Genomic DNA, 27,267 nt, shown 5'->3' with positions numbered 1-27,267 from the left:
CCTCTACACTTGCACACTATCTATAGATAGCCATGTATAGCTTCCTACACATGCACGCATGCACAGGCACATAATTGATTGCACTTGCACAAGACCCTTGTGCACAAGCTCAAAGGCACATACACAAGGTATCCCAACACATAGACAATTGCACACAACCCTCTTGCATGTAGACACATGCACATGCACATGTGAACTTGCACAAGTATGCACATACATAAACTATCACACATACATGCACACACAACCCCATGCAACTGGGACCCCTATACACATAGTCCCTTACATGTGTGCACATGCACATTGGTCATAACACATAGGTACTAGCACTTAGACCTTGCATGCAAACCCTTGCACTTGCATGTGCACATAACTATCACACATGCACACATACACAACTCCATGCACTAGGACCCCTACACACATTGTCACTTGCACATAGTCTCCCACACATGCTCATACACTCATGCACATGCTCATAGGTATTGGCACTTAGAAAATTGCACAATACCCTTACACACACATAATATCCCTACATGTAGACTTGCACATGTGCATGAAGACATACAGTCTACATGCATAGACATGTGTACACATGCACGTGGACCATTACATAGGTACATAACAATCGTGTACATAGACACATTTATGGGCACATGTGCATAACACACACTGCCCTCACACATACATACATCCACACTCACATCATTGCATGTTAGCTTCACACACACACATACACATTGCATTTAGAAAGCACTACATGGTGCATTGTGCATATACATACACACATGACACCCCTACACACACCCATACACTCTAGTTACACACACCATTGCATTTATATCATCTTAGAGCCAACAAAATATAATACCCTCTTGTCACATGTGTGTCTAAGGCGCTAACCAAGTACACTATATGCACATTCATACAGACATTAAAATACATGTTTGCGTTCAAGTGCACATAAACACATAGTGCACATGCACTACACTAGTGCACACTATGCGCTTACAACCTCCTTGCACATAGGATCCATTCACATGCACTCACATAGTGCACCTAACCACTAACTATACCTAGTGCATTAGTGCATTACAAGATTACCTGGGTGCCTAGTGTAGCTTGTGCATTAGAACCTTGCACATAAACATTGAGATCCCTTTATTGCATGCACTGAGGCAAACCACACACACTAAAGTGCCCCTAAGTGCACTAGTTCAATACACCTTAGGGATTCACAAGCACACATGTGCATGAGAGCAACATGACTAGTGCACTTATGAGCACTAGCATCCCCCTGGTGAAGGTGCACATACATTCATAATAACTGAGCATATACACACTTAGGCACATCCCACATTAGTACACATAGGCTAGGCACAAGTGCAATGACATTTAGGCGCAACTTAGGACACCTACCGCACCCATCCACTAGACACCTTAACCCTTGCACCTTAAATTAGTGCACATTTTTCCCTTAGAATGCATTACACCATAGCCCATGCTCACACTTTCATAGCACAACTAATTGCTTAGTAAACCTAGGGTATGCATGGATTAAGGATATGCACACTTACATAGCACAAATAATTGCTTAGAAGACCTAGGGTATGCATGCATTAAGGACATGCACATTACACCAACCTACTTCCCTTCCATCATAGGCATACACACATGCAATCATACCTTTGTACACATAAGTGTTATATCCACCTACTCTACTACTAGGTTAAACCTACCTCTTGAAGAGTGCATGGCACACTTGCATTAGGCACTCGCACTCACACAAGCGCAAGCTCTTATAGATTGCACATAGCTCATGTTACATCTACAGTCACATAGAGCACCACACTAATCCACAACTAGCTTTCGCACAACACCCACCAATACACTTGCAAGTCGCACATCACAATTGAGGAATGTGTTAAAAAGAAGCACGGTTTAAATCTCCTTCAAACTAAACGAAACTAGAAAAACATAAAAAACGCAAGACTAACAAATAGAAATAAAGCATATTGACATTGACAACAACCATTACACAATCTTAACCCATGGACTAGGATCTACACTAGGGTGCATGCACTTAAGAAGTGGTTGTGAGCTTCATACTCCAACTATCAATAGGGACTGAAGCCCTAGTCACATTCTCAACCTAGAAAATATGATTTTGCATGACCTCATTAATCACATCATCAACCTAGTTAGTTTAGAGACCACAATGGCCACCGCAAATGCTATGGATGACTCAAGTGGCAATTCTAATGACTTCTAAGCCACAACTGATAGCTTTCGGCAAGCTACAAGCTTTGATATTTCAAACATGACTCCCAAAGCACTACAATGAAATCTCATAGAACTAAAGGGACATGTATGATTGCCCTCAACCACCTAGTTAATCTCAACAATGACACTAAGATACAACTTGCCACTATGTGAGCAGAAATGGATAGCATCCATAGGATGTCGTTCATCAACATAAGGCAACTAGCTAGTCATAAGACTCTCCAATTGATTTGGTGCAACGAACACTAATTAACCCATCATACATGCTCCATGTTAGAATGCATATCACACAAACCATCCTAACTGGGATAGGAAGCATATTGACCCATAGAGACCAAGCTAAAATCCCTTTAAAGGCTAAACATTTAGACAAATACTAAGCTGGTGACAACCCTTACAATTTCACAGAATGATTCAAGCAAGTTTGCAAGGTAAGTAACCTTTCGGGCGATGCCAAATAGGCTTAATCATTTGGGCTTTGCCTAGGTGAAAAGGGCACACCTAGTTCAAGTAACCTTGTGGGTGATGCCAAGTAGGCTCAATCATTTGGGCTCTGCCTAGGTGAAAAGGACACACCTAGTTCAAGGTCTAGATGTCATAAAGAATGCCTCCTTTATACTGATAAAGGCTTCATTTATCAAGCATTATGGGGACAACCTCATTGTCCAACTAACGAATGAAGAATAGCAGGAAGGGGAAACCATGAGAGATTACGTCTCTAAGGTCAAGAGCCTATATAAATATATACCCCTAGCAGAAAGACCCACATCTAATGCAGTCACACAAAAGCCTTCATCAAAGGCATCTGCAATAAAAAGATTTATGAGACCTTAGCCAAAAACACTGAGCTAAATGTCAAGAAGAGGATAGGAGAGAGAGAAGAAGAGGAGTGTGTGTGTGTGTGTGTGTGCGGAAGAGGGAGAAAGACTAGAGGAAGAGAGAGAAAGAGAGTGATGACGAGAGAGAAATACTAGAAAAGGAGAGAGAAAGACAGAAAGACTGAGGAAGAAGCCACGAAAGCTTGGAGAGAGAGGTGAAGATGAAAGGAGACTTGTATTATAATCTGATGAGTGAAAAATCAAGTCCCTAACACCCTATATACCAGCTAGTGTAGATAGTATTTTCCCATTATTAAATCCTCCTCTCTTACATTCCATCCCCACCCAAAGGTTTTTGCCCCCCCCAAAAACAATTCGGGAAGTTACAATAGCTAGGCAAGAGCAGATCAAAGTACTACTCTATTGCATTATTACAGGGGTATGCTAATGAATGAAGAGGTATTATTGTGTATGATGGGTCATTGAGTTATGTACGACACATGGACCTTATTGGGGAATTATAAAAATGAATTTTTGACCCAAATATCTTGAGTAAATGTGAGCTGTAGACAGTGGACAACAAGTTATTTACTACAGGGCCCTGCTATAGTAAATATGTCATAACTTTCTGTAGGAGACTACGATCGCGGTGTGCCATATGTCAAAATGAAGCTCTTGAGGAGTACTTTCAGCCGATGTGTGATGTCCATTGTTGTCCATAGTACATAATAAAATCTGATTTGAAACAGAGAGCTATATGCAGTCAATGTGAGGGAAAACAAGGCCATAGTTAGCTAGATTTCAGCCAAATTTTCTTCTAGTAGGTATGGAAACTCTTCCAAGACTGAAGCTGGCCTCCAAGAAGCTTCCTCAAGTAGTAAACCTCGCCACTTAATCAAGTATTCCATGATGGAGCAAGAGTGAAACTTATTTTTCCTTTGTCCTATGATTTGCTCAGGTATGTATTGAATGATGCCTTCTTCATCTATTGGTGGTAGCTCCTCAACATAATCCACTGATGATCCAATGAAGGGCTTCAATTGACTCACATGGAAGACATTATGAATCTTCATGGATGGGGGCAATGCCAACCGATATGCCAAGTCTCCCACTCTTTTGACAATCCGGTATGGCCCATAGAACCTGTGAGCTAACTTGTTGTTGGACCCATCCTTAAGGGTGGCATATCTGGACTTGGGCACCTTCAAAAGCACCAAATCCCCTTCTTGGAACTCAATGTCTCTTCTTTTGTCATCAGCATAAAACTTCATTTGATCCTAAGCTTTCTTCAAGCTGACCTTGCAATGCTGAAGCAAGTCCTGCATTCTATCCAACTCCTCCTTGCTTTGTGGGTTTATCTTATCATTGAAGATAAGGAACACCTTATAGCCGTACAATGCCTCAAAAGGTAAAACTCCAATGCTAGAGTGTGTAGAGTTATTATAGGAAAACTCAGCCAAAAGCAACCATGAGTCCCAAGCATACTGCACATCATGACAAAAATGCCTCAAGTAAGTTTCCAACCACTTGTTAACCCTCTCTATCTAGCCATCGGTCTGTGGATGGTAAGCAGTGGAAGGGGCTAACTAAGTGCCCATAGAGCTGAAAACTTCCTGCCAAAAGTTACCCATGAACTTAGCATCCCGGTCATGCACCATGACCTGTGGTAAGCCATGTAATCTGAAAACATGTTCCATGAATTGGTTGGCTACTTGAAAAGCATTATATTGAGTCTTTGTAGGAATGAAATGGGCTACCTTGGTGAGTCTACCCACAACTACATAGATGTTGTTCCATCTGACTTTGGTCACCAGTAGGCCGGTAATGTGTGTCCATTTGCCTTTGGGCATAGGCAATGGTTGAAGTAAACCAGTTGGTTTTAAGGTGTTGTCCTTATTTTGTTGACATGGCACGTAGCTCAAGACAAAATATTTTACATCATTCCATAGGTCCTTCCAGTAAAAGCTCTTAGCAATCTTGTCATAGGTTTTAAATATGCCCAAATGACCAACTGTAGGCAAGGAATGCATCTCTTGCATGATCTTTTGCTTGAATGGAGAAGTGTATGGGATGGCAATCCTGCCCTGAAACCATAAGAGACCATTCTTAAGCTAATATGGAGAGTTTTTTTCCACATGCCCTTGCTGTAATTTCTGGAAAGTGTGGCTGAAATCAGCATCTAACAAATAGGCCTCCTAAAGCTCTTCTATCCAATCATTATGAATTTCCATGATGGCTGAAAATTTACAAGCCCACATTCTAGATAACAAATAAGCAACTACATTGTCTTTTCCCCATGTATGTGTAATGTCAAAGTCATAGTTCTGCAATGTATCTACCCATCTGCGTTGTTTGGGAGTAAGATTAGACTGAGAGAGGAAATACTTGAGGACCCTATGGTCGCTCTTGACCCTAAATCGGCTACCATACAAGTAGTGGTGCCATTTCTTAATGGCATGAGCAATCGCCAGCATCTCTTGGTTATATACATTCATGGTCATCTCATTTTCAGCAAGTTTGGAGCTCTCAAATGCTTTAACCCCATGCTCTTGTAATAATATAGCCCCTATGCCTCTGCCACACTGGCATCACACTGAATGGTGAATTCTTTCAAAAAATCTGGGCATTCCAAGATGGAAGCAAAGGCAAGAAATTCCTTGAGCTGATTAAAGCTCTTATCAGCTATGGCATCCCAGAAAAAGGCCTCTTTCTAAAGCCTATCAATCAAGGGAGTTGCAATAGTGGCATAATGCCTAGTGAATCTGCAATAGAATGATGAGAGACCAATAAATCCTCTAAATGAAGTGATATTTGCAGGTGTGGGCCAATCTTTTATACACTGCACTTTCTTAGGATCAGCCCTAATTCCATCTTCACTAACAATGTGCCCCAAGTATTCCACTTCTATCTGCATGAAAGAACATTTGCCTCCTTGGCAAAGAGTCTATGTTGCCTCAATACATCAAACACCTGCCTCATATGCCAAAGGTGATCCTTTAGTGATCTACTATAGATGAGGATGTCATCAAAGAAAACCAACACAAATCTGAAAAGAAAGGGTTGAAGTATTTTGTTCATTAAGCTCTGAAAGGTGGCCGGTGCATTAGTTAACCCAAAAGGCATAACCAAGAAATGATAAAGCCCTCGATCAATCCGAAATGATGTTTTGACCTCATCCCTTACCCTCATGCAGATCTGGTGATAGCCTGACCTCAAATCTATCTTTGTAAAGTACTTAGCCCCCTTGAGCTCATCTAGCAAGTCATCTATGCGTGGAATGGGATACCTATTCTTCACGGTGACCTTATTAAGATCCCTGTAGTCTATGCACATCTTGAAAGACCCATCCTTCTTTTTGACCAATAACACAGGGGAAGCATATGGTGAAGAACTAGGCTCAATAAATCCCATGTCTAGTAATTCTTTGACTTGTTTGGCAACTTCTTCTCTTTCACACCTAGACAAACTGTAAGGTGGCTTGTTCACAGGCTTTGACTGAGGCTCCAGGTCTATGGGATGATCAACCGCCCTATTAGGGGTTAGTGTTGTAGGTACTTGGAAGAGGTCCTTGTACTCTTCTAAAAGAGCTCTCAATGCTGAATTCTTTACTGTTTTAGTGGACTGATCTCAATTTTCTTTATTTAACTGCAATACAAAGATTTGGGACCGTCTCTTGAACTCTTTCTTGAGTTGTTTGCTGGTAATGAGCTGAAATTCATTGTTATTTTGAATTCCCTACAAGTGAATGAGTTGTTCCGCACTAACAAACTCCATATACAGCAAGGAAAAATCCATGGTTATAGTGCCCAAAGTTTTTAGCCAATCGCAACCCAAGACAACATCTATAGGCCCCATTTCCAATGCAATTGAATCCATTTGCTGTCCAAAATTTTCAGCAAGCTGAATATGAATAGCATGGCATACTTGAGTGCTAATTTCTTCATCCCCATTGGCAACTTGCACCTTCAATGGCTGTTGCAAATCTATGGGAAAACACTTCAATCTGTCCATGATTGCTCTATTAATGAAACTATGAGTGCTACCACTATCTACAACTATAAACGCATCCTTCCCATGAGTTTTGCCCTTAATACGCAATGTATTAGGGCTTCTGGATCCTGCCCAAGCATCCATAGATATGGTATAAACAGTGGTAGCATGTATTTCAACATATGGTTCATTCTTTCCACCCATATCCCATAATACACGACCACCAAGGTCAAAAGGAAAAGAGTCAACAGGGTCAAAGAACTCTTCTTGACTAAACTCTTCATCAGCATCATCCGTTTTAACAATCATCATAAAAGCATCTGCATCCTCAGGGTCCTCCTCTAAGTCCTCAAATACCAGTACGTTGTGACCCTGTGTCTTAGTATTTCTAAAAGCACATTTTGAGGCATGATCAGCTTCTCGCCACACTTGAAACAACGAAAGCATTTTTATTCTTGTTATCCCCTTGCCTATTATCCATTCTCAAGTTGTTTGGTATCCTGAAATTACTTTGTGGACTTGAGGCATTAAAAGTGGGGTATGTAGGGATCTTAGGAGTGTTGAATGGCGTGTTACCACCACCATAACTTGGCCAAACTATCCCGGCCTTACAGCACCTCTTTGCTGCCCAAAATGTGACTGCATAGGTCCTCTTTGCTACCCAAACACTAGTTGAGACGCCCCTGTTTGCTATCCATGCTGAAATAAAGCATCCCAGCAATACTTACGAGAGTACCTCTCAGCCAACTCAATAGCTTTGAACAAATCCGATGGATTTTGAGTTGAAACATCAGCCAAGAGTTGGGGATCCAATCCAACCACATACTTGTGTAACTTGGCATCGTCACTAATTGACTCAACGTACATGGTAAGGTTGAGGAACTTTTTTGTGTATTCTCTAACAACAAGACCACCTGTTCAATGGCGAGACAAATACTTGCACCATGAGTGCCTTGAATGCTTCTCAAGAGTCTATTTGCTGATTTTCTCTTTTAATGTACCTCCACCATGTATGTGCAAATCCTTCCAATTGGATGGTTACAAAATGGATCTTTTGGTTATCACTACGGGGCAAGATGTCAAAATAATCCTCAAGCTTGGAAAGCCACTCTTCGCGTTCAACTGGAGATGATGATTGACCATTGAATTTTGAGAATATAATCTTGTTTCTCAGCTCTCTTTCATGATTAGGTGGATGTTCCACATATCCAAACTGAGGCTGATCCATGTGGCTACCCAAAAATGATCCATTGTTAGAGTAATTTCTACCAAAAGATTGCTAAACTCGCATAGATGACATGGGCCCTTGCGATGGTTGGAAATTACCCCTCATTACATTGTTCATGGGCTCCTCTTGCCTATGTGAAGGCTCTCCTTGTTCAAAAGTGCTGTTAGGGATGCCCACTCTCCCCAAAATACCTTGGGAGTTCATATTTGATGCATTCACTGATGGGTTAGCAAGCATACCCAACCTATCCTCATGTTCCTTCCCTTTCATTTGGGATTCCATCCACTTAGTGAGCTGGGCAGCAAGGGTGTCCATAGTGGTCTTCATTTGACCAATGCCTTCCATCAATTCTCTATGCCTCTCAGCATGCCTTGTCTCATGCAAACTGAGGGTGTTAATGAGCGTGTTGAGGCTCCCCACGTCATGAGAGTAATCTTCATCTTTCACCTCAAGGTCAGTTTAAGCCCTCGAGGCATGTGCATCCCTTATTTGTTGCCCATTTATTGCTAGAGATCATCATTTGACTTAGCTTTTCCCTTGTTCCCTGCCATGGCTAAGTGTAGTCCCGTTAGACCCCCGCTCACTGTTTTGCTCGTAACTTGAGCTAGGGAGCTCCAATTGACCCAAATTTGGTTCAAAAAAATCGAAGCTAAGGATCCCCTCTTCGAACAAAGCACAAGCACGCTAGTACAGGTTTAGTACAAAAAATTATGTAACAGCAAATTTGTAGCTGTTTTATGTAGTCTTGCACCTTGTTTGAGAGCAGTAGGGGACTGTTTTGGCCTGTAAGGAATAGGTAATGCCCAACTAAAGTGCCAAACTAATAGGGGGGATTACTGAGGTCTGCAAACACTCTTTGGGACCTGCTCTTTAGTGCTGGTACTCACTCTTTACCTCTAGAACTGGCTAAAAATGTCTACACCACCCTGTGGGAATTTAAGGAAGCTAAAATATGGTCCCTTGTCTATTGTATGTCTGCAACCACTTCTCCCATCGCACCATACATTTCTTCAGCATACATATGCATGGTCTACACCATAACATCACTGTTGAGCATGAGAATAAGCATTCCCATGATTGTGCCAATCACATATGAGCATCATACGTGTACTGTTTGTTGCATTCACTGTCATAACTACATACATGACTGCATGTGTATCTAAGATGCATTTTAGCATTGATTCTCAATCATACATCATTGCAAATACATCAGTGGTATATCAATATGACATATACATCAATGGCATCATCATGACATGCCAATTCTCACTGTCCTCAAAATATCTATGCACCTGCAAACAAGTTCAGGCTCTGAATCACTGGGAGGTGGGCAAAATGCCCCCTGGGCCGGGTTGTGCACCCCTTCAGGGTCTTTGATGGAAAGGGGGGTCGCCCCTCTTTTATCTTGCCACCTCACCTGGCATCGGGCTTTTTCCTCACCCGGAATATACATGGCGGACATTTATTAATTAAACACCCAACATGAGATGCATTCGAAAGTAGGAATTGAACCTTTTCATGAAATGCATGGAATGGAAAATTGGGGTCAAGGGTAAGGGCTTACCAAGCAATGACTCACTGCTATCTCACCTCATGTACAATGGATTTCAAGGATTAGTTTATGCTCAAACAATCATCACAAGTCAAGAGATTAGGGTGAGGCAATCACTAAACAGTAGTGAAAAATTTCAGCATTCAAGCAAAGTGTGAGATGGAACTACATCTAAATAAAGGAGTAAATGAGTTAATATTCCCATTGCTTCCTTAGCGTGTAGTTTCAGATCTAAGGAGAGCTATGCTAGATGATTAAGTGGAAGCAAGACCATTCAAGCTTTCCCAAGTTTGGTTTTGGATTTGAGCAACCTTGATTTTGTACAATATGGAAATAGCTATGGAGCAAAAGGTTACCGCGTGACAAAGCTGATGATTTGCTCAAACTCCTACATGAATGTCTTTTCTTGACTCCACCTAGGGTAAACTTATTGAGGTTCATGTAAATTATGATTGGGTGAACACAATCTTGAACAAAGAGTTACCTGGAATTGTGGAGAAAAAAATGGCAACTACCAAAACAACAATATCATCAGCCCTATCTCAAGCTGCAACAGTTCCAAAGTCCATCAGCTTACATCAAAACGAGCAAAAATCTGAAGAACTAGTTGTAGTGCAACCACAAAAAGAACCTCAAACTGTCACTGTGGATGGTGATGGCATTGCAGTTTACGAGGAAACTAATACAGAAGATATAAAAGCCAGCTCTAGCATTCTGTGAGAGGTGGCTCAGATGCCATAAATGCAGCTGAGAAGGCATTTCCTGCAGTTGCTGCTATGGCAAGCTTTGAACGGAAGAAGGTATTGGAAACTGTTGTGACTGAAGTGCAGAGCCGCTTCAATGAATTTACACATGCTCTTTGCTTGGAGGCTAGCAAACCAATAAGGGATGCTTGTGGTGAAGTGCAAACGATACAGAGGAGTTGGAAATCCTCCTCTAAGCATCATCTCTACAGAATCTTTGCTATGGTAGGATTATTGAACAAGGCAGTTTATGGCATTGGTCCACGAAGCACACTACGGCTCTGAACAATGTGTGGGTCACTGAAGCTAGGGATAGAGTCGGTGGCAATGGACGATGCCTTCAACACTTTCTTCAGCGAGACCGGCACTGGGAAACATGTGCCCAGGGTTGTCTTCCTTGATTTGGAACCGACAGTTATCGACGAGAGTCACACACGCACATACCGTCGGCTCTTTCACCCTGAGCAGCTTATCAGTGGAAAGGAAGATGCAGCGACGAACAACTTCGCCCGTGGCCACTATACGATTTGAAAAGAGATAGTGGACCTATTCCTGGACTGCATTAGGAAACTTGCAGACAACTGCACTGGCTTGCAAGGCTTCCTCATTTTTCACGCTGTCGGCGGTGGTATCGGTTCCGGCCTTAGCTCCTTGCTCCTGGAACGTTTGTCTATCGACTACGGCAAGAATTCAAAGCTTCCAGCCAATAACTTCTAGCCAAGAGATCCAATGCTCACAATGGTTGTAGACAATGGTCTAAAGGATATTGAGCTAGTCCTTGGGGATGCACAAGCACCTTGCTTTGTGTTTTGGGAAGGCAAGTTGAGACCAGTGCGTGCAGGCCCAATCGACTTACCCTTCTTTGATTTGATGAGCATTCAAGGAAAGATAAGAGCTCGGTTGGGAGATCTATGGTGTTTTCTCCTCCATGGGAGCTTGGGAATGAAGAGAGAGAAGACTGTTCCTAAAAAGTAACCAGGACTTTCCCCTCTTCTACTCCATTTACCACTGTCTTTAAAATTTTACCTTCAAATTTGGCACAAAATGATCCATGAGCTGCTAAATCTAGTCTTCCAACCTCTAAACTTGGTCCAAGACTCCATTAGTGCTCCAGACCTACAGTCCTTCTGGTCCAAAATTCCTTGATAACTACACTGCTACTCCATGTCATGTATGTACATGTGTACCTGTGGCTCTTAAATCTGTGTAACTAAGAAAATATAACTGAATGGAATGTTGGCCAATTGGATCAATAACCTATGGCTTTGATACCACTTGTCAAGAAGAGGACAGAAGAGAGAGAAGAAGAGGAGAGAGTGTGTGTAAAAGAGAGAGAAATATTGTAGGAAGAGAGAAAAAGAGAGAGACGAGGAGAGAGAAATACTAGAAAATGAGAGAGAAAGACAGAAAGACAAAGGAATAAGTCATAAAAGCTTGGAGAGAGAGGCGAAGATGAAAGGAGACTTGTATTATAATCTGATAAGTGAAAAATCAAGTCCCTAACACCTTATATACTAGCCAATGTAGCTAGTATTTTCCCATTATTAAATCGTCCTCTCTTACACTAATTCACTATGTCATCAACGATGTCCTCAACGAGGCTATCCATATGGAAAACCTACACAGAGAGCGCAATATGGACAAAAGAATAATGAGATCCCATCTAGAAAGCTATCTAGAACAAACACAAATAGAGAATAAAGAGACGTTGGAATTATAGCCAATGTCAGAAAACAACTTCAAGAGTTTCTTAAGATGGAAGAATCCCTAAAAACCTCAAAACCATATTGCCAAAATATACATTGTGTCTATGATACCCATCGGGGGCCCTTGGGCACCCCTTTTTTTAATTTTTTAATGTAAGGTAAGGGGAGGGCTTCAAAGTTTTTTATAAAAACACTGGCAAGACCCTCGTGCCTAGCCCAATCATTAAAAAGAAATTAAAAGGGAGGTGCCCAAGCATTCCCAGCTGGGGCACCCCCCTTTTTGTAATTTTTTTCTAAGAGGGGATGCACCCCCAAGGCCCCCTTTTCTTTTTATTTTTTTCTAAGAGGGGGGTTGCCTCCTTGGCTGCCCCACCATGGGCAAAGGCAACCCTAACTACATGCAATGCTCGCGAGGGGCTTTGGGCATTTCTTTTTTTTTAAGGTAAGGGGAGGTCTTTAAATTTTTTTATAAAAACAATGGTGGGACCCTCGCCTACCCCAATCATTAAAAAATAAAAGAAAAGGGGGCTTCCTAGGCTGGGGGCTCGAGCACCCTCTTTTATGTATTTTTTTTAAAAGGGGGGCATCCCCAAGGGCCCCCACCCCTTTTTTTATTTTTTTTAATAAGAGCGGGGCTAATCCCCCCCCCCCCCCCCCCCCCCCTCCCCCCCAAATTTGAATGCACAAACAACTAAGGGGAGGGGGGGTCGGGCTTGCCCCCCCTTCCCCCCACTACGAGTATATATGCTTGGGGGATGGGTCCCTATACAAAAACGAAGATGCTAATAGAGTGGGGACCCTTAGCCCCTACCCTCTCCCCCCAGGTGTCTATGCCCTCCTTGCCCAAACTATTAAAATTTTTTTAAAAAAGGGTTCCCAAGGTCTCCCAAAGCATTTGTGATGCCCATGAGTGGCCTTGGGCATCCCCCTATTTTTTTAAATGTAAGGGAAGGGGAGGCCCTAAAATTATATGTTTCTAACACTACGTGAGCCCCTCCCTACCCAATGATTTAAAATTTTTAAAAAGGGGGATATTCAAGTCAAAGACCTTGGGCACCCCCTTCTTTTGATTTTTTTCTAAGAGAAGGCCACACCCTCAAGGCTCCCCCCCCCCCCCCCCTTTCTGATTTTTTTATAAGAGGGGGGCACTTCCCTTAGCCCGATTGCAAGCATAATGCCCATGAGGGTTTTTTTTTGGGGGCTATCGGGGGGGCTTTGCTCCCCCTATACAAAGAAGAGTCTAGTAGAGAGGGGGCCCTCCCCCCTCCCCGCAAGTTCGTGTCTACGTGGGGAGAGGAGAGAGCAGGGGGGGAGCTTGTTGGCCCCCGTTGCCCCAACTGCAAGCATACACACCCATGGCCTTTGCATTCTTCCTTCTCTTCCCCACTCATGTTCATTGTATTGTGTTATACTATTTCAAAATATTTTTATGGCATGTCTATTGTGCCCTTTTTGAATATTTGTTTGAATATCTATTATACTTAGCATTTAGACTTTTGCACAACACCTTTATGTTGATACTTTTTCTCAATAAATAAATTTGTATAGGAACTATTGTTTACATTGTCAAAAAATTATTTAAAGTCTTCCTTTGTTCTAGATTCTATTATGGCACAAGATAGACATAGAACTAGGAAGAGAGGCCGTGCCCTTCGACCTTGTCAAGATAGTGGCTTTGCCATTTTTTTCTTATTATCAAAAATTGCACATTCTCATACTTTCTCTAATCCCTTTATGATGTTCATATGTAGATCTCTATTTATGAAATCAAGATCTATTCTATGTATGCCACTCCAAATTTTGGTTCAAGAAGCCTCTTCGCAGCCTATTTCAAAGTCTCACATGAGACAGCGTGGGTATGGCGGTGGCTATAAAAGATGCATTTTTGTAGATGATGAGGCCATTGGGGACACTATAGAAGAGGCGAGCAATGAAATTTATCCATTGATGTCTAGCGAGAGAGTCTCCATCTCTAAGGGAGAATGAGCTACAAATATGAGATCATGGGATTTGTAGCCTATTCTTGAGGAGGATCATGATAGTGTAGAGTATGTTGAAACTAAGGAGAAGGCTTCGGTTGATGAAAAGCATGTGTGCTACCTAGGCAAGCAAGTTTAAATGGGAATTATGTCAAATGTATTGGTTTCTTTTTTTGTTACATGTAAACACAAAGCCTCCACCTATCCCTTTATGCTAGCTTGTCCCATATGATGCCATGCAGATTGCATCCTCTTCTACTTCATGGTTAATTCCTTATTTTATCCATTCCTCCTATATGGAGACCATGGCAAAGTTTCTTATTTCACTTAGGATTCCATCTAGTGAGGTCACACCTCATAATATGGACAAATGGGAGCCATTGTGGAGAGAGGTCAATAGATAGTTTGAAGAAGAGCTGACAAAGGAATGGGTCAACTTAAAGCAAAGGAAGTTTTTGGTGTGGGATGGAAATCATTGATTAAAGACATGGATGAAGAGAATAAAGGATTGTGAGTTCCTTATATACTCGTTTTCTTAAATATTTTTTGTTGGTTTCATTGTAAGGTATTTATCTATTTTATCTTATTATGATGATGCAATATATGTAGATGATATTGCAAGGCATGTTAGGGTTCCATGTCAATTTACAATTGTAGACAAGAGGAAGGAAAGGGAGCTCCTATTAGCTCTTGATTTTATCAATGCATATGTTGAGTTTCATTGTATTGTATATATTGCATAATACATGTGTTTTCAATGTCATTCTCCTTGCACCCTTACTCTCCCTAATAAACTCACTCACTCATTCACTCTCATTCACCCACTCATTCTCTTAGGCTTCCGCTCATCACTCAAGCTTCCGCATTCTCTCTTACTCCGACAATCTCATTGACTCTCATTCATACATATTCACTCATTCATTCGTTCGTTCGTTCTCATAACCCTCCACTCAGTCATTTTCTTACATAAACTCTCATTCACTCAATCACACTTTTTCCCTCATTCCCTCTCATTCACCCACTCACCCTCTCACTCCATCATTCACTCTCATAAACTCTCTCTCCCCTTCATTAAATCATTCTCATTCAATCTACCTTTTTAAAAATGCCTCTCTAAACTCTTTTCTTATCTACATTCTTCATTTCCAACAATAATACACACCCTCATACACCCATTCACTCATTTTCTCAATCACTCTCTCACTCACTTACTCATTCACTCCCCTAACATTTCTCTCACTCATTCTCATTCAATCCTTCCTTCTCTATATATCTCTTATCATACAACAATTATATATCCATTGTTGTTCCCTAATCAAATGTAGCATCTCACTATGCGATTGTTATATGTCTATGAGGTTAATTTTTAATATGCCTTAATAGTAAGGTCCAATTGTAAAAGTGGAGAATAATCTTGATAGACCAAAGGAACATATTGGACGAGTTGAGGTGCCATTCAAATGATAACAAAAAACACACACAACACAAATAGAAAGAATGTTTGCAAAACAATAAAATGAAAATAGAGAAGAGATTGACAAAAGTATCACCTCATACATATGACCACTAACCACCCAAACAAACCAAATCCTATAGAAATTTTGACAAGACCTACCTATATGTGCAATCAAAAACTTCATGAGATGCAACACACAGGCACCCTAATTTCCATAGTATCAGGCAATAAAAAAAATTTAAAACATACATATCATACCCTTCGAATGCAATATCATGACCATCAAAATATTGAAAATCGAAAAAACTACAACACATGGGCAATACCAAACCAAGATTAAATTGACCATGTCGATACCGACAGATTAGGAGACTGTGTCACCCACACTCCCAAATAGTGCGTTCATTGAATTAGTGATAAGTGAGAAGTGAGGGTATTTAACTTTAATTTTCAATGGATTTCAAAAAATTTATTATTAACGGGTGAAATTTTTATTAGGTGATAAACCTTAGAAAAGAAAACAATGGTTCCTTAATTACCCCTTATAACATTTATTAAATTGATCCATGCATTAAGCACAACCCATGATTGTGATCTCAACTCATAGGGTCTCTAAATGCAAATTCATTCTTAAAAATTATCGTGTGTGTGGTGCTTTTTGGCCAGTGTGTGCATGAGTGGTGGTGGCTGGTTTCTTTTATTACAAATTACAATGTGTGTGTTTGGCCCATGAAGCGTGTGTAATGTGAACAGCTAGGTTATTTTATTTTATTTTAATGGTGCAATCTTTAACCAATAATTTGTTGTGAGTTCTACCAATAAAATACATTTTAAATATAAAACCAATAATTGGTACTATCTTACCTAGAATGTGACACTTCTACTCACTCATTTTAATTAAATCCCTTCCTCTCTATACTCTCTCTCCTTCTCTATATTTTCTTATCTTGTAAATATTTTACATAACCTTTGCCATTCCCTAATTTTATATAGCATCACATTCTACTATTGTTGTATGTGCACATGGTTAATTTTTAATTTGTAAAACTTGCCAATAATTGGTACTTTCTAATCTGACGTAACTCATGTATATTGGATTATAAAATTCAATACCTCTTTAATTGATTGTTTTTCTTGGTTTTCTTTTTATGGAGTTACACATGCTCATGTGAAGCCCAATCTAGGCCACAAGATGTTCTTATTTCAGAAGTTTGGGGTAGCAAACAATAAAAGTATTCTTGATAAGTTGACCCCAAACAAAGAAGATGGGTGGTGATAGAATATGAAGTTGAAAGAAGACAAAACTACCATGGGAATGCCCCATGGTATAAGTCACCATGTCTATTAATAGCATTGCTTGTTTGGAATGTATAAATCTAAGAAAATCTAGTTGTGAATTTCTCATACATTTTGAATACATGTTGGTTGAGAAATGGCCTTCTCCAAAAATGTAGGATGAGTACCATGCCACCATTTCAAAGGAGGAGCCATGGTTAAAAGAATTACAATTATTAGATATTGTATTCAATAATAAAAGAAAACGATTTGTTGAAAAGGAGGAGGATAAGCTTAGGGATAGGGGCTACAAATATCTTGTCATAGCCAACCCAACTCATAGGAAGGATTTTTTATCCATGCTTTATGAGATTAGATGGGGGGGAAAAACACATGATGGCAATCATGAAAGACAAGTTGTATGCCATTTGTAGTGCAAACGTTTCATCAAAAAAGATAAAAATTTGTGACTTTTTTGAAAGGTTAGATATGTTGTGATGTGTAAAGTGATGCCAAGCTTGATTACTTAATGTTTTATTTTTCTTAATGGAAAAAATGAGATTTTGTTGACTTTAGCATGTGCAAAGGCAAAAGACTTTCTATGTCACATATGGCCAACCCAAAAGAAATTCTGAATTCAGCATGTGCAAAGGCAAAAGTCCCTTCTATGTAATATATGGCCGACCCAAAGACATTACAGGTTTACACGTGCCAAGAGGTGTTCTTGTACCACCTTCTTGAAAAATCATTATTGTTACTCATCAGATAGGTGAATGGCACTATCTTGCTAGATGGGATTTATGCTTTTTTAAGTCACAAAGACAGCACCATGTTCTAAAAATATTTTTCCATTTTCTTGCAGACATAAAGAATGTTGTGAACTTTGACAAGATGCCCCAATTTATGTAATCTAGCAAATGCTTGGTATATAGGTTGACATTATTTTACGTACTATACAATTGTTTTTGTTGTTGGCACATGTGCATTTAAATTGAGTAGACATTTGTGTGGTATAAATGGTTGAGAGGCCTTTTATCTGAAGCAGGCACTGAGGTCCTGCCTTCTCTACTAGACGTGTGGTTTGGACCTCCATAGTGACAACTACATGTGCTCCAAAATAGTGCTAAAAGTGGGGCTAACACCATGGGAATGCACTAGTGCCCATACTAGATAGAGTACCCATTGGGTGATATGCCAAGACAAGAGATTGACCTTTGTGAGAGCAAGTGTGATATTATATCAAGATTTCTGTTTATTCTTCATGATGGTAATGCAACCATTCATTGATAATTGTGTTGTTCTTTGATTGCAAGATTCCAATTAGATACAAACTACCACATCCCACCTCGTGAGGATGTGAATGCACCAGAGGTTCATGGTGCAAATAAAGTCTATGAAAAATGCACCCATTTATCAAATTAATGTCTTAAAATACTTTTTCTAAGGTGTGTGGTTTTTAACAATAATAATAATGCTTTTTTTCTCCAATAGAAGGGGAGTCACCTGATGTTGCAAGAGCAAGATCGATGCCATTCTATAGCATTACTTCAAAAATAGAGACTACCAAAGGTTGTCATATAAGCATTTGAACCATGTATGTTTTTTTGTTTCAATTGTTTAGAAGTCCTAATGTGATATCTCGTAGGAAATAGCACTAGTATTTTGAGCATAGACAAAGAAATTGTAAAGGCAACAAGAGGGACCTCAAAATATCTAGCTACCATGAACTTTGATTAAGCACATGATCTAGAGAGTCAAGAACAATGAAGCAAAGAATGTTTGGCAACTAAACTTACATTTATCTTGTTAAGTCACGATTGAATGTTATTTTTCAATTCAAGCAAAAGAAAACACAAAAAGAAGGACAAACATGGTGCATGCTGTGAGTCAACATTGTAGACTCCATCAATAGACCAGTCTTTGGTATTCTTCACTTCCATGCCATTTGAGTTGTCTACAAAACACCCAATCAAGTGGGAAATATGTATTGCTATTACGTGTTGCAGATGATGAACCCACAAAAAACATGATTCCTTGCTTACCATGGAAAGTAATATGACACAAATATTATTTTTTGAAAGGCTTCCAGGACCAGATTATTGTTGATGCATTAATATTAGATGTATGTACATTGGACACATTTACATGGGATGGGTACATGGTTTCTTCTTTCCATTTACATTGTGTCTTACTAGGATATAAAATTTTCCTACATAATACTTATTACAAAGGTCTTGTCCATGTAGCATTTTGCACTTTATGGAGACAAATATATATGACATGTATTGCCATGAGAAAGCACCCTCCTTTGGGGTGGCATACCTCCTTTGTGTTAATTTCTCTATATTCTTGCTTGTTGTTTGCTGGGATGGAGAAACAAGGTTGACATAGTTCTTAGAATTTCAATTACTAATTCATTTTATGTAATTAAAATTGAGTGCAAATTTACTAAAGGTAACATTCATTACATTTAAAATTGGTGAAGGAGTCCCTAGGTGGAACTTACATAAAGCTAGTGAAGGGAACTATGGATCTAGCCCATAAGTCCCTTTTGCAAGTGAGGGTTTCTTGCTTATATGTCTCTCACATGTAATCGAGGCTACAAACATCCAACCACTAGGGAGGAGATCAGCTTAATAGCATAGCTTATTGTCAATTTAAAGTACTACATTTTAGTAAATTAGTCATGGACACGTCTTCACATTTCATTGATTTGACTATTGGGTTGTTCTATCAAGGAGGGGTCTGTGTTCCCATGCATGATCATGAGGAGGGAGAGAAAGTGGGACCATACAAGTACCCAGTGACACAAAGCTTCGTCTTAGAGTCAGATACATTTGAGCACACGAAAGTGGATGGAGTCCTTTGCAGGGGTGGAGAAAAACAAGAATCTAATTTCTTTAAATAAGTATCTTTCATCTATTTTTATGCACGAATGCATTAGTAGTCAAAGGGTGTTAATGTGTTCTATCATCTTATAGATTGTTCCTAGCAACCTTCGCATAGAGATGGGCTATGTCTTAGACAGTTTTGCAAGCTACGAAGGATTGGGAAAAGCATGCCTTTTATGACACAACCATTGCATGTGCCTACATGGATACTTTAGTATATACAATTAATGACTTGTACATGTGGCATGCCAACCACCTGCAAATAATAGTGATGATGAGTAGTGCTATGAATCTATGTGTTATTAGTAATATAAATTGATTTGTAGTTGAGGAGAAACCACCATCAAGGTACTAATATCATAAGGGTCATGAGAATTTAACTAGTCTATGTATCTAGCTTGACTAAATCAAGGCACACACACACACAAAATCAAGGCAAATGTAATGAATTAAACGAGGTATGAAAGGGTGTACCATCAATGACACTCCTAAAAAATCTAAACTATCATCATGTAAAAACTCTAATGTGCTCACAATGCTCCCAAAAAACTCTAAGGATAGCTTTTAAAACTCCATTTAAAAGGCTCACCAAATAATTGCACTCACTAGCAACTAGAACTAGTCATACCTTGAGTATAAGCACCCCAAAGAATACATTTCTCTACTAGTGAATGCCTCGAAAAACTCATCAACCACACAACCTACACCAACATTTCCAATTATTGCTTTGTTTATTGGCTCCGTGTCTTGGATAAATCTCAATGCACTATTCTTGTTGGGCACAGTAAAACATTTCTTTTGAGTATGGCATGGTGATGGTTCCGAAATTTTCATCCATATCTTCTCATTTATTAACTCCATTAGTTTAGGCAAATAAGCCTGTGGCACAGGAATCAAGCTCGAATTCCATGGAACATGCAAACTGGTAAATATCACCACCATCAGAGCCACTACATTTAGATCTACACATCCTATTTCAATTGGCTAAAATGCAAAAGCCTTTCCATGGTTGGATTAAATCCCAAAATTTTCCATTTTCACTGTATACAGATGCAAGTAAGCCAAAACATTATGGATGTTAAATAGTTTCAATTAATTTTCCACAACCTATAAAGCCCTAACCACACTGCATATTCCAATTTTGTAGAAGCTTGTATCCATTGCTCTTGTTGTAGGCTATGGTTGTTATTAAAATTACATATTAAAATTTTGAATCAAATGCTTTATATCATCATATACTCTTGCAAAAGAACCTAAACATGTTGCATCACCCATCTTGCATTCTTCCAACAGCCTTCAAATCGAGTTCACCAAATGTCAAGGGGGGTAATCGGTCAAAGGCCTTGACCATGGGGTTTAGAGAGAATGAGAATATGATTTGAAAAGAATTAAAAAAAGAGAAGATTGAATTGATTTGAGAACCAAGAAAATCTTATTGAAGTTGTCACAAAAACATTTGATTCATATGATGCACAACAAAGCAAGAATAGATGCACTCATTGTGCAAGCACAATACCATATGTTAGGATAATTATCCAAAAGATCTAAAACAAGAACCCGAAGAAAATCCTATTTTAGAACAAGTTTTTATTGTAGATAGGCTTTATGCATCCTCATAAGCTTCAAATCTCATGTCTAACCCAAGAGAACTAATAACATATAATAGTTGCCATCAATGGTGCATGATACCACGAGCACGATACCAAGCAATGGTAAGCCCTGACTTTTATGAAATCCCTATATGGACCTAATTTCATGAATTAAGCCATGTCTTATCATTATAAAATGTATTAAAACACCTCATTTTTGTCGCCCTAACATCACCCTAAAGAGGGCTCTATGTATACTTCAAGTTTCTACCTATTGTAGACAAGCATATGTAATAAATTTTGAATCCTATGTGTGGGTTGTTTGATGCCGAAGCCTCCATTTGTTGAGAGAGAGATATATAGGGAGAGATAGACAGGCAGACAGAGAGACAGAGATAGAGACAGAGACAAAGAGAGACAAAGACATAGTTGCACTCTGTTCAGGAGGACAAAGATGATAAAAATAATGAAGAGAGTAAGAGAAGCTAGCTCAAAGTAGCAAAAGAAAGACCAAATTGATGTCGCGGCCTCCTCTAGTATTGGTAAGGGATAGCACAAATAACGAGAGAGAGGGGGGGGAGTGGATTTCTAGTTTCACATGAATCCAAGCACTTTTGCTTCCACTTATGTGCTTCCACTCAAGTTATACCTTTCAACTAATATCAAAGCCTACCATTTGAGGATGGCTTCAATCCATGATAAAGTGTCATTCATTGTTTCTATGGTAGCCATAGCTTCATCCCTTCAAGGTACGCTTTGAGTTTCATCCTTCCAACTTGCTTTCAATTTGTTAAGGCCTACTTCAAGGGCTTACCAAGGCTTTTTTGGAGCTCTCCAAGTTCCTTATTAAGGCCAAAGGCATCAGCATTGGGGGTACATCAACAAGACACTATTTGTGCATGGTATTCAACACCCCTTTCCTAATCTGCTTCATCACTCCTCTAGCTCCTAGACCTCTTGATCACTTGGTCAAGTACTTGGAAACTTCCCCATGCATTAAGGGCTTCCTCTTTGACATCATTGGATCCCCCTCATCTTTGTTATTTGCTATAATATATAGTAGACCCATTGCTATAGGTCTAGAATAGTGGTCTCTTTAATGTTTGGAGCTCATGTATGCTTCTATTGATGCCTATTTTGTACCTAGATCATTAGTTAATGTCATGAGGATGTATCAAGGTGCTTATTGGCTTCATTTGAGCTTTAATAGCCCAATGTTTGCAAGGTTTTACTACTATACATTTCTTGGGTAGTAAGCATTTAATAGGAAAATATCTTTTTTTTTAAGGCCTAAATGCATCTCCGATATGTCATAAGCTAATATGAATCCTTGGCACTAATGCATGTGATGGGACATGTCTATGGTGACATTTGAGACTTATCTTTGAGCTACATTGAATGTATTTGGACACTTTCCACTTGATTTTATGCTTGTTCACTTACAAGTTTTGAAGCTTCATTGGAGACTTATACTCCCATATGTATTTGTGATGTGGTTCGGCTTTCCAAATGCTTTGATATATATGTCTTGAGCTTTGTTGCTTACTTTGCCTTCCGAATTCACTTCTAGTGGGATATGCTTATACTTACTTGGCAGAGCTTGATGCTTTGAGACAAAGGGACTCTTAGTTCATGTATATGCTCTCTTATATGCTATCAGATGCAATTTCCTCCACTTGTGAGATAATTTGATTTCATATGCTTTGGATACCAACAGTTACCTATGTTAATAGTTTTTCAATTATGTATGCATGCATATTAGTTATGTACTAAACATCATTACTCTTTGCTCAATCAATTTTCCATTTAGAAGATCTGTGTAGTTGTTCTTGAGATCTTCTACATGCATGATGTATATGCTAATGAGATGTATGGTTTACTAATAGTTTGAGTTCATGATAATATTTGGTATCGATGGTCTATGCTCAACCACTGCTAGTTGCATTCTTTGCATCTCAATTGCTACCCAGATATCCCTAGCAATGGAAGCTTACTTTCTTGGCTATTTGCCCATTGTTGGATTGACATATACTAGTATCTTTATTTTAGCATTGTTGTAATTACAGTTTTAAGCATTCTTTGTAATGGAGGGAAATACCTAGTGTCACACTGACCTAGGTATAAAAGGTGTGAAGGACATTGGCATGGTACCAATTTATTAATATACATCTGTCCTTTCACCTTCTTCACCTTCTCTCTTGTCCTTCCATGGTGGCTGACATCCATTTCTCTCTCCTCTTCTCTTCTTTCTCTCTCTACTCCTAGTCTTTCTCTCTCCTCTTCACTTTCTTTCTCTCTCCTTCTCTCCTCTCTACAATCCTTCTCTCTCTTCCTACACCTCTTCTCTCTCTTCTGTAGTCCCTCTCCCTCTTCTTTCTCTCTCTCCTGTCCTCTCTCTTACAGTGGTATCAGAGCCTCAGTCTTTGATCCAATCTTCTCTCTCCTTCCTCACATCTAGTTATAGTTTTCAAAAAAAAGAAAGAGAAACCCTAGTCAAACAGGTACATGAGCTGTAAGGAAAATTAATGGAGCACCACAAGGTGCTAGCAGCTTTCTTGGACTCCACACAAGCTATGCCAAGAGGCTCAGTTGAATCTGGAGGCAAGGAGACAAAATGGTAACCCGTCTTCAATTTTGAGGGTAAGTTCCCCTTCTTCTTCCTCTTCATTGTTCTTATCATCCAAAAACTCTAAAACAATTTCTAGTTTAGCATTCCTTTTCTTGCATGTATCCTTGTGATTGGAGGACATAAGATATCTCTTAGGGTAAGTGCATTCCTTGCCTTCATTGCCACCAAGAACAAGGTCAGCTTCCAATTCTTGTGCTTCAAGGCCCTCGATGACCTCTGACATGGTCACCACATGAAAGCTTCCAGCATGCCAGAAAGGAGATCCATGCTTAAGACTTTGTGCTCATCCTTGGACCACTTCAAGAAAAGAGCGCAAGATTGAAACGGCCTTTTTGCAACTTGAACAGCAGCCACAGCAGCTGCTCTAAATGAGATGCCCACAAATATTCCCTCTTTAAGAGCAAGTTGTTTAGCCATTTCAACTGCTTCATCACTAGAAACCTATACCACCTCATCCAAGATATCAACATCCAAGATGCCAGGAATGAAGCCAGCACCAATGTCTTGTGAGGACCTGGCTTCGCTCCAGAAAGCACACTACTCTCGGTTGGCTCTACACCATAAATCTTAATGTTGCGATTTTTGCCCTTTAAGAATTCCACCAGTACCAATTCCAGATACCAAAAGGTCAACCTTCCCAATTGTGTCTTCCCAGATCTCAGGCCCCGTGGTTTCAAAATGCACCTTTGGGTTGGCAGGATTTTCAAATTGCTGAAGCATGTAAGAGTCAGGAGTCTTCATCAAGATCTCTTCTGCTTTTGCAACTGCTCCTTTCATGCCTCTGGCTGGATCTGTTAGAACCAGCTCAGCTCCAAAGGCTTTCAGCAACGCACAACGCTCCAGGCTCATTGATGCAGGCATTGTAAGAATCAAATTGTACCCTTTGGATGCGGCAATAAATGCCAGCCCTATACCAATATTACCACTAGTGGGCTCCACAAGAATGCTCTTGCCAGGTGTAATTAGACCCTTTGATTCAACATCTTCAATCATACTTTTCCCAATCATGTCTTTAACACTAGAGCAGGGCTCCATAGATTCTAGCTTAGCAGCAACATGAGCCCCACAACCACAAAGATACCATGGCCTCCTGTGAGCAAAAATGGAGGCAGATCACTAAAGTTAGCAGGTCATTTTGGGGCTTCTCGCACTGGTATAGCTTTGATTTGTTTGTTTGGAGCTCTTGACTTTCTGAAGGCTTACTATAAAGCCCAACTTCTTGATCTACTTCCTTCACTACTTGTCGATCTACTTCAAGGGTAGCTGCACGCTCCAGGAGTAGGCAAATAGATGTGGGTCTTTACTGGGCTCTTTAGTTTCACGTTGGCTTGGATGGCTTTTCTTGCCCCCTAAAGGATTCCAAAACGTTGCAGGTTCTGAACCTTCTTTTAGAATTTTTGGAGCTGTCCCAAGCTTCAAAAATTCTGCAAATTTTGCAGCTAGTTGCTGCTCTTCAGATGTGCTTGAGGTTCCATTCCGGAGAAAGAGGAAGCCATTGTTTTGCAATAGAAAGAGGCAGCAGTGGTGTGCACTAGCTGGAATTGAGATAGCCCAAGTCACTGGCCTTCACTTGTGCATTATCATCCTTGGCTATAAACAAGAAATTCTCTGGTTATACTGCAAAGGCCTGAAAGGATATTTAATGCCTCATTAGATAGTGTGCCTTGTCAACATAAGGATTTTCCATTTGGCAGAAGCATCACCTTTGGTAGAATCATATAGCAGAAGCAACTGTCAGAGAACTTTCAATAGTAGCGAGCATTAGTGCTCTCTTACAGACTGCATATAGAGAAAGATAGCAAACTATAGGAATATATGATTCATCTCAACAAGGCACTCTTGGAAGGTACTTAAGTTCATACTACCTAAATCTAAATATTTTTGGACAACTCACAATTTTGGAAGAGCTCATGAGTTCCCGGTAGGCCTACAGCAGCTCAAGCAGTAGAAGTAGCTAGAAGTGCATATACAGCTTCCAGATTATAGACATTGAAAGACCTTTCAGTTTCAACCAACATTGATCATCTGTGTTGCAGCATAGCTGGCTGAAAAAGAGGTCTTCTGAAGGTTGTTGTTCTGAAAGCTCTTGGATTTGGTGAGAGGAAAAGTCAATATCTTGATGATATTGCACTGGGGGGACTGTTGGCAACATAGTAATTGTATTTGGATCATATGTTGCACCAAGCTGCTTGATGTGTCTCATCATGCATCGAATCTACATGTGCAAGCAAATGGCAGTGATGACTGCAACATCAGTGATGCCAATGAGACATGGTACAACTCTATCGGCTTTGATTTTGTTCTAGAGAACAGTTGAAGGGGAATTGTTCAACAAAACTTCATCAGACATATCTTCTGAAGACTGCATGCCCGCCGTTGCCACTGTCAACTACAACCACAGTCCTGTCACTACTAAGATCATATCTCCCTTTTTGCAAGCAACTTTGTTTGTCCTGCAACTCTTATGACTTTAAATCTGCAAGCAGCCTGACCAAATGCTAAATTCTGTTCTTGTCAAAGTACAAGCAAACGCAGATCCATTGCCCTGAGTAGCTCCACCTTGGATGCTTCAACTCCATGATCAAGATTATCAGGTGGGCATCTTGTTGACTATTTTAAGTTTCCATCCTTCTCCTCAATTCCAAAGGTTTCCCCATCAGCATTCCAGGATTAGATCACACAGTGAAGGGAAGCACCCCATGACCAACTTGGCTTAATGCTAGAGTAGATACATGATATGGAGAATCATGGGCAGAAGCATGTATGATGGAGTAGTAGCTGTAATAGCCAGCCTACTTTTGTGTAGAAAGGAATGTCATATATAGGTAGCAATATGCTTCCAGATGGATTGGGAATGCGTGCAGGGTATCTAGACCGTTATGGCTATTACAATGCTCCAGGAGCACCTTGTTACAGCAATATGGTTATGTGGGAGCTTTCACTCAACCGCCAAGACCCTCGGACCGCTTATTGTTTCAAGCATTCCAAGCCGAGCACTAATGGCTACCTCTCACATAGCCGACGCGCCATCCATATCTACGGGTGCAGTGAGCTTACCTCCGTGCCGTTCGAGTTACCTCCTCTCCCGCACACTCCGGTAGCTCCACGATCCAAGTGCAAGCTTCAAG

General features: G+C 40.1%; 1 pseudogene; it reads right to left on the bottom strand.

The window, feature by feature from the left end:
* Positions 1-24,364: 24,364 nt before the first annotated feature.
* Positions 24,365-26,507, bottom strand: LOC148032059 (cysteine synthase pseudogene; annotated as a pseudogene).
* Between the last annotated feature and the right edge of the window lie 760 nt (positions 26,508-27,267).

Source organism: Lygodium microphyllum, chromosome 8 (genome assembly GCF_053477565.2).
Source record: "Lygodium microphyllum isolate KBCC chromosome 8, Lygodium_microphyllum_v1.1.10, whole genome shotgun sequence".
NCBI lineage: Eukaryota > Viridiplantae > Streptophyta > Polypodiopsida > Schizaeales > Lygodiaceae > Lygodium > Lygodium microphyllum.
This window is presented reverse-complemented; position numbering and strand designations above follow the sequence as displayed.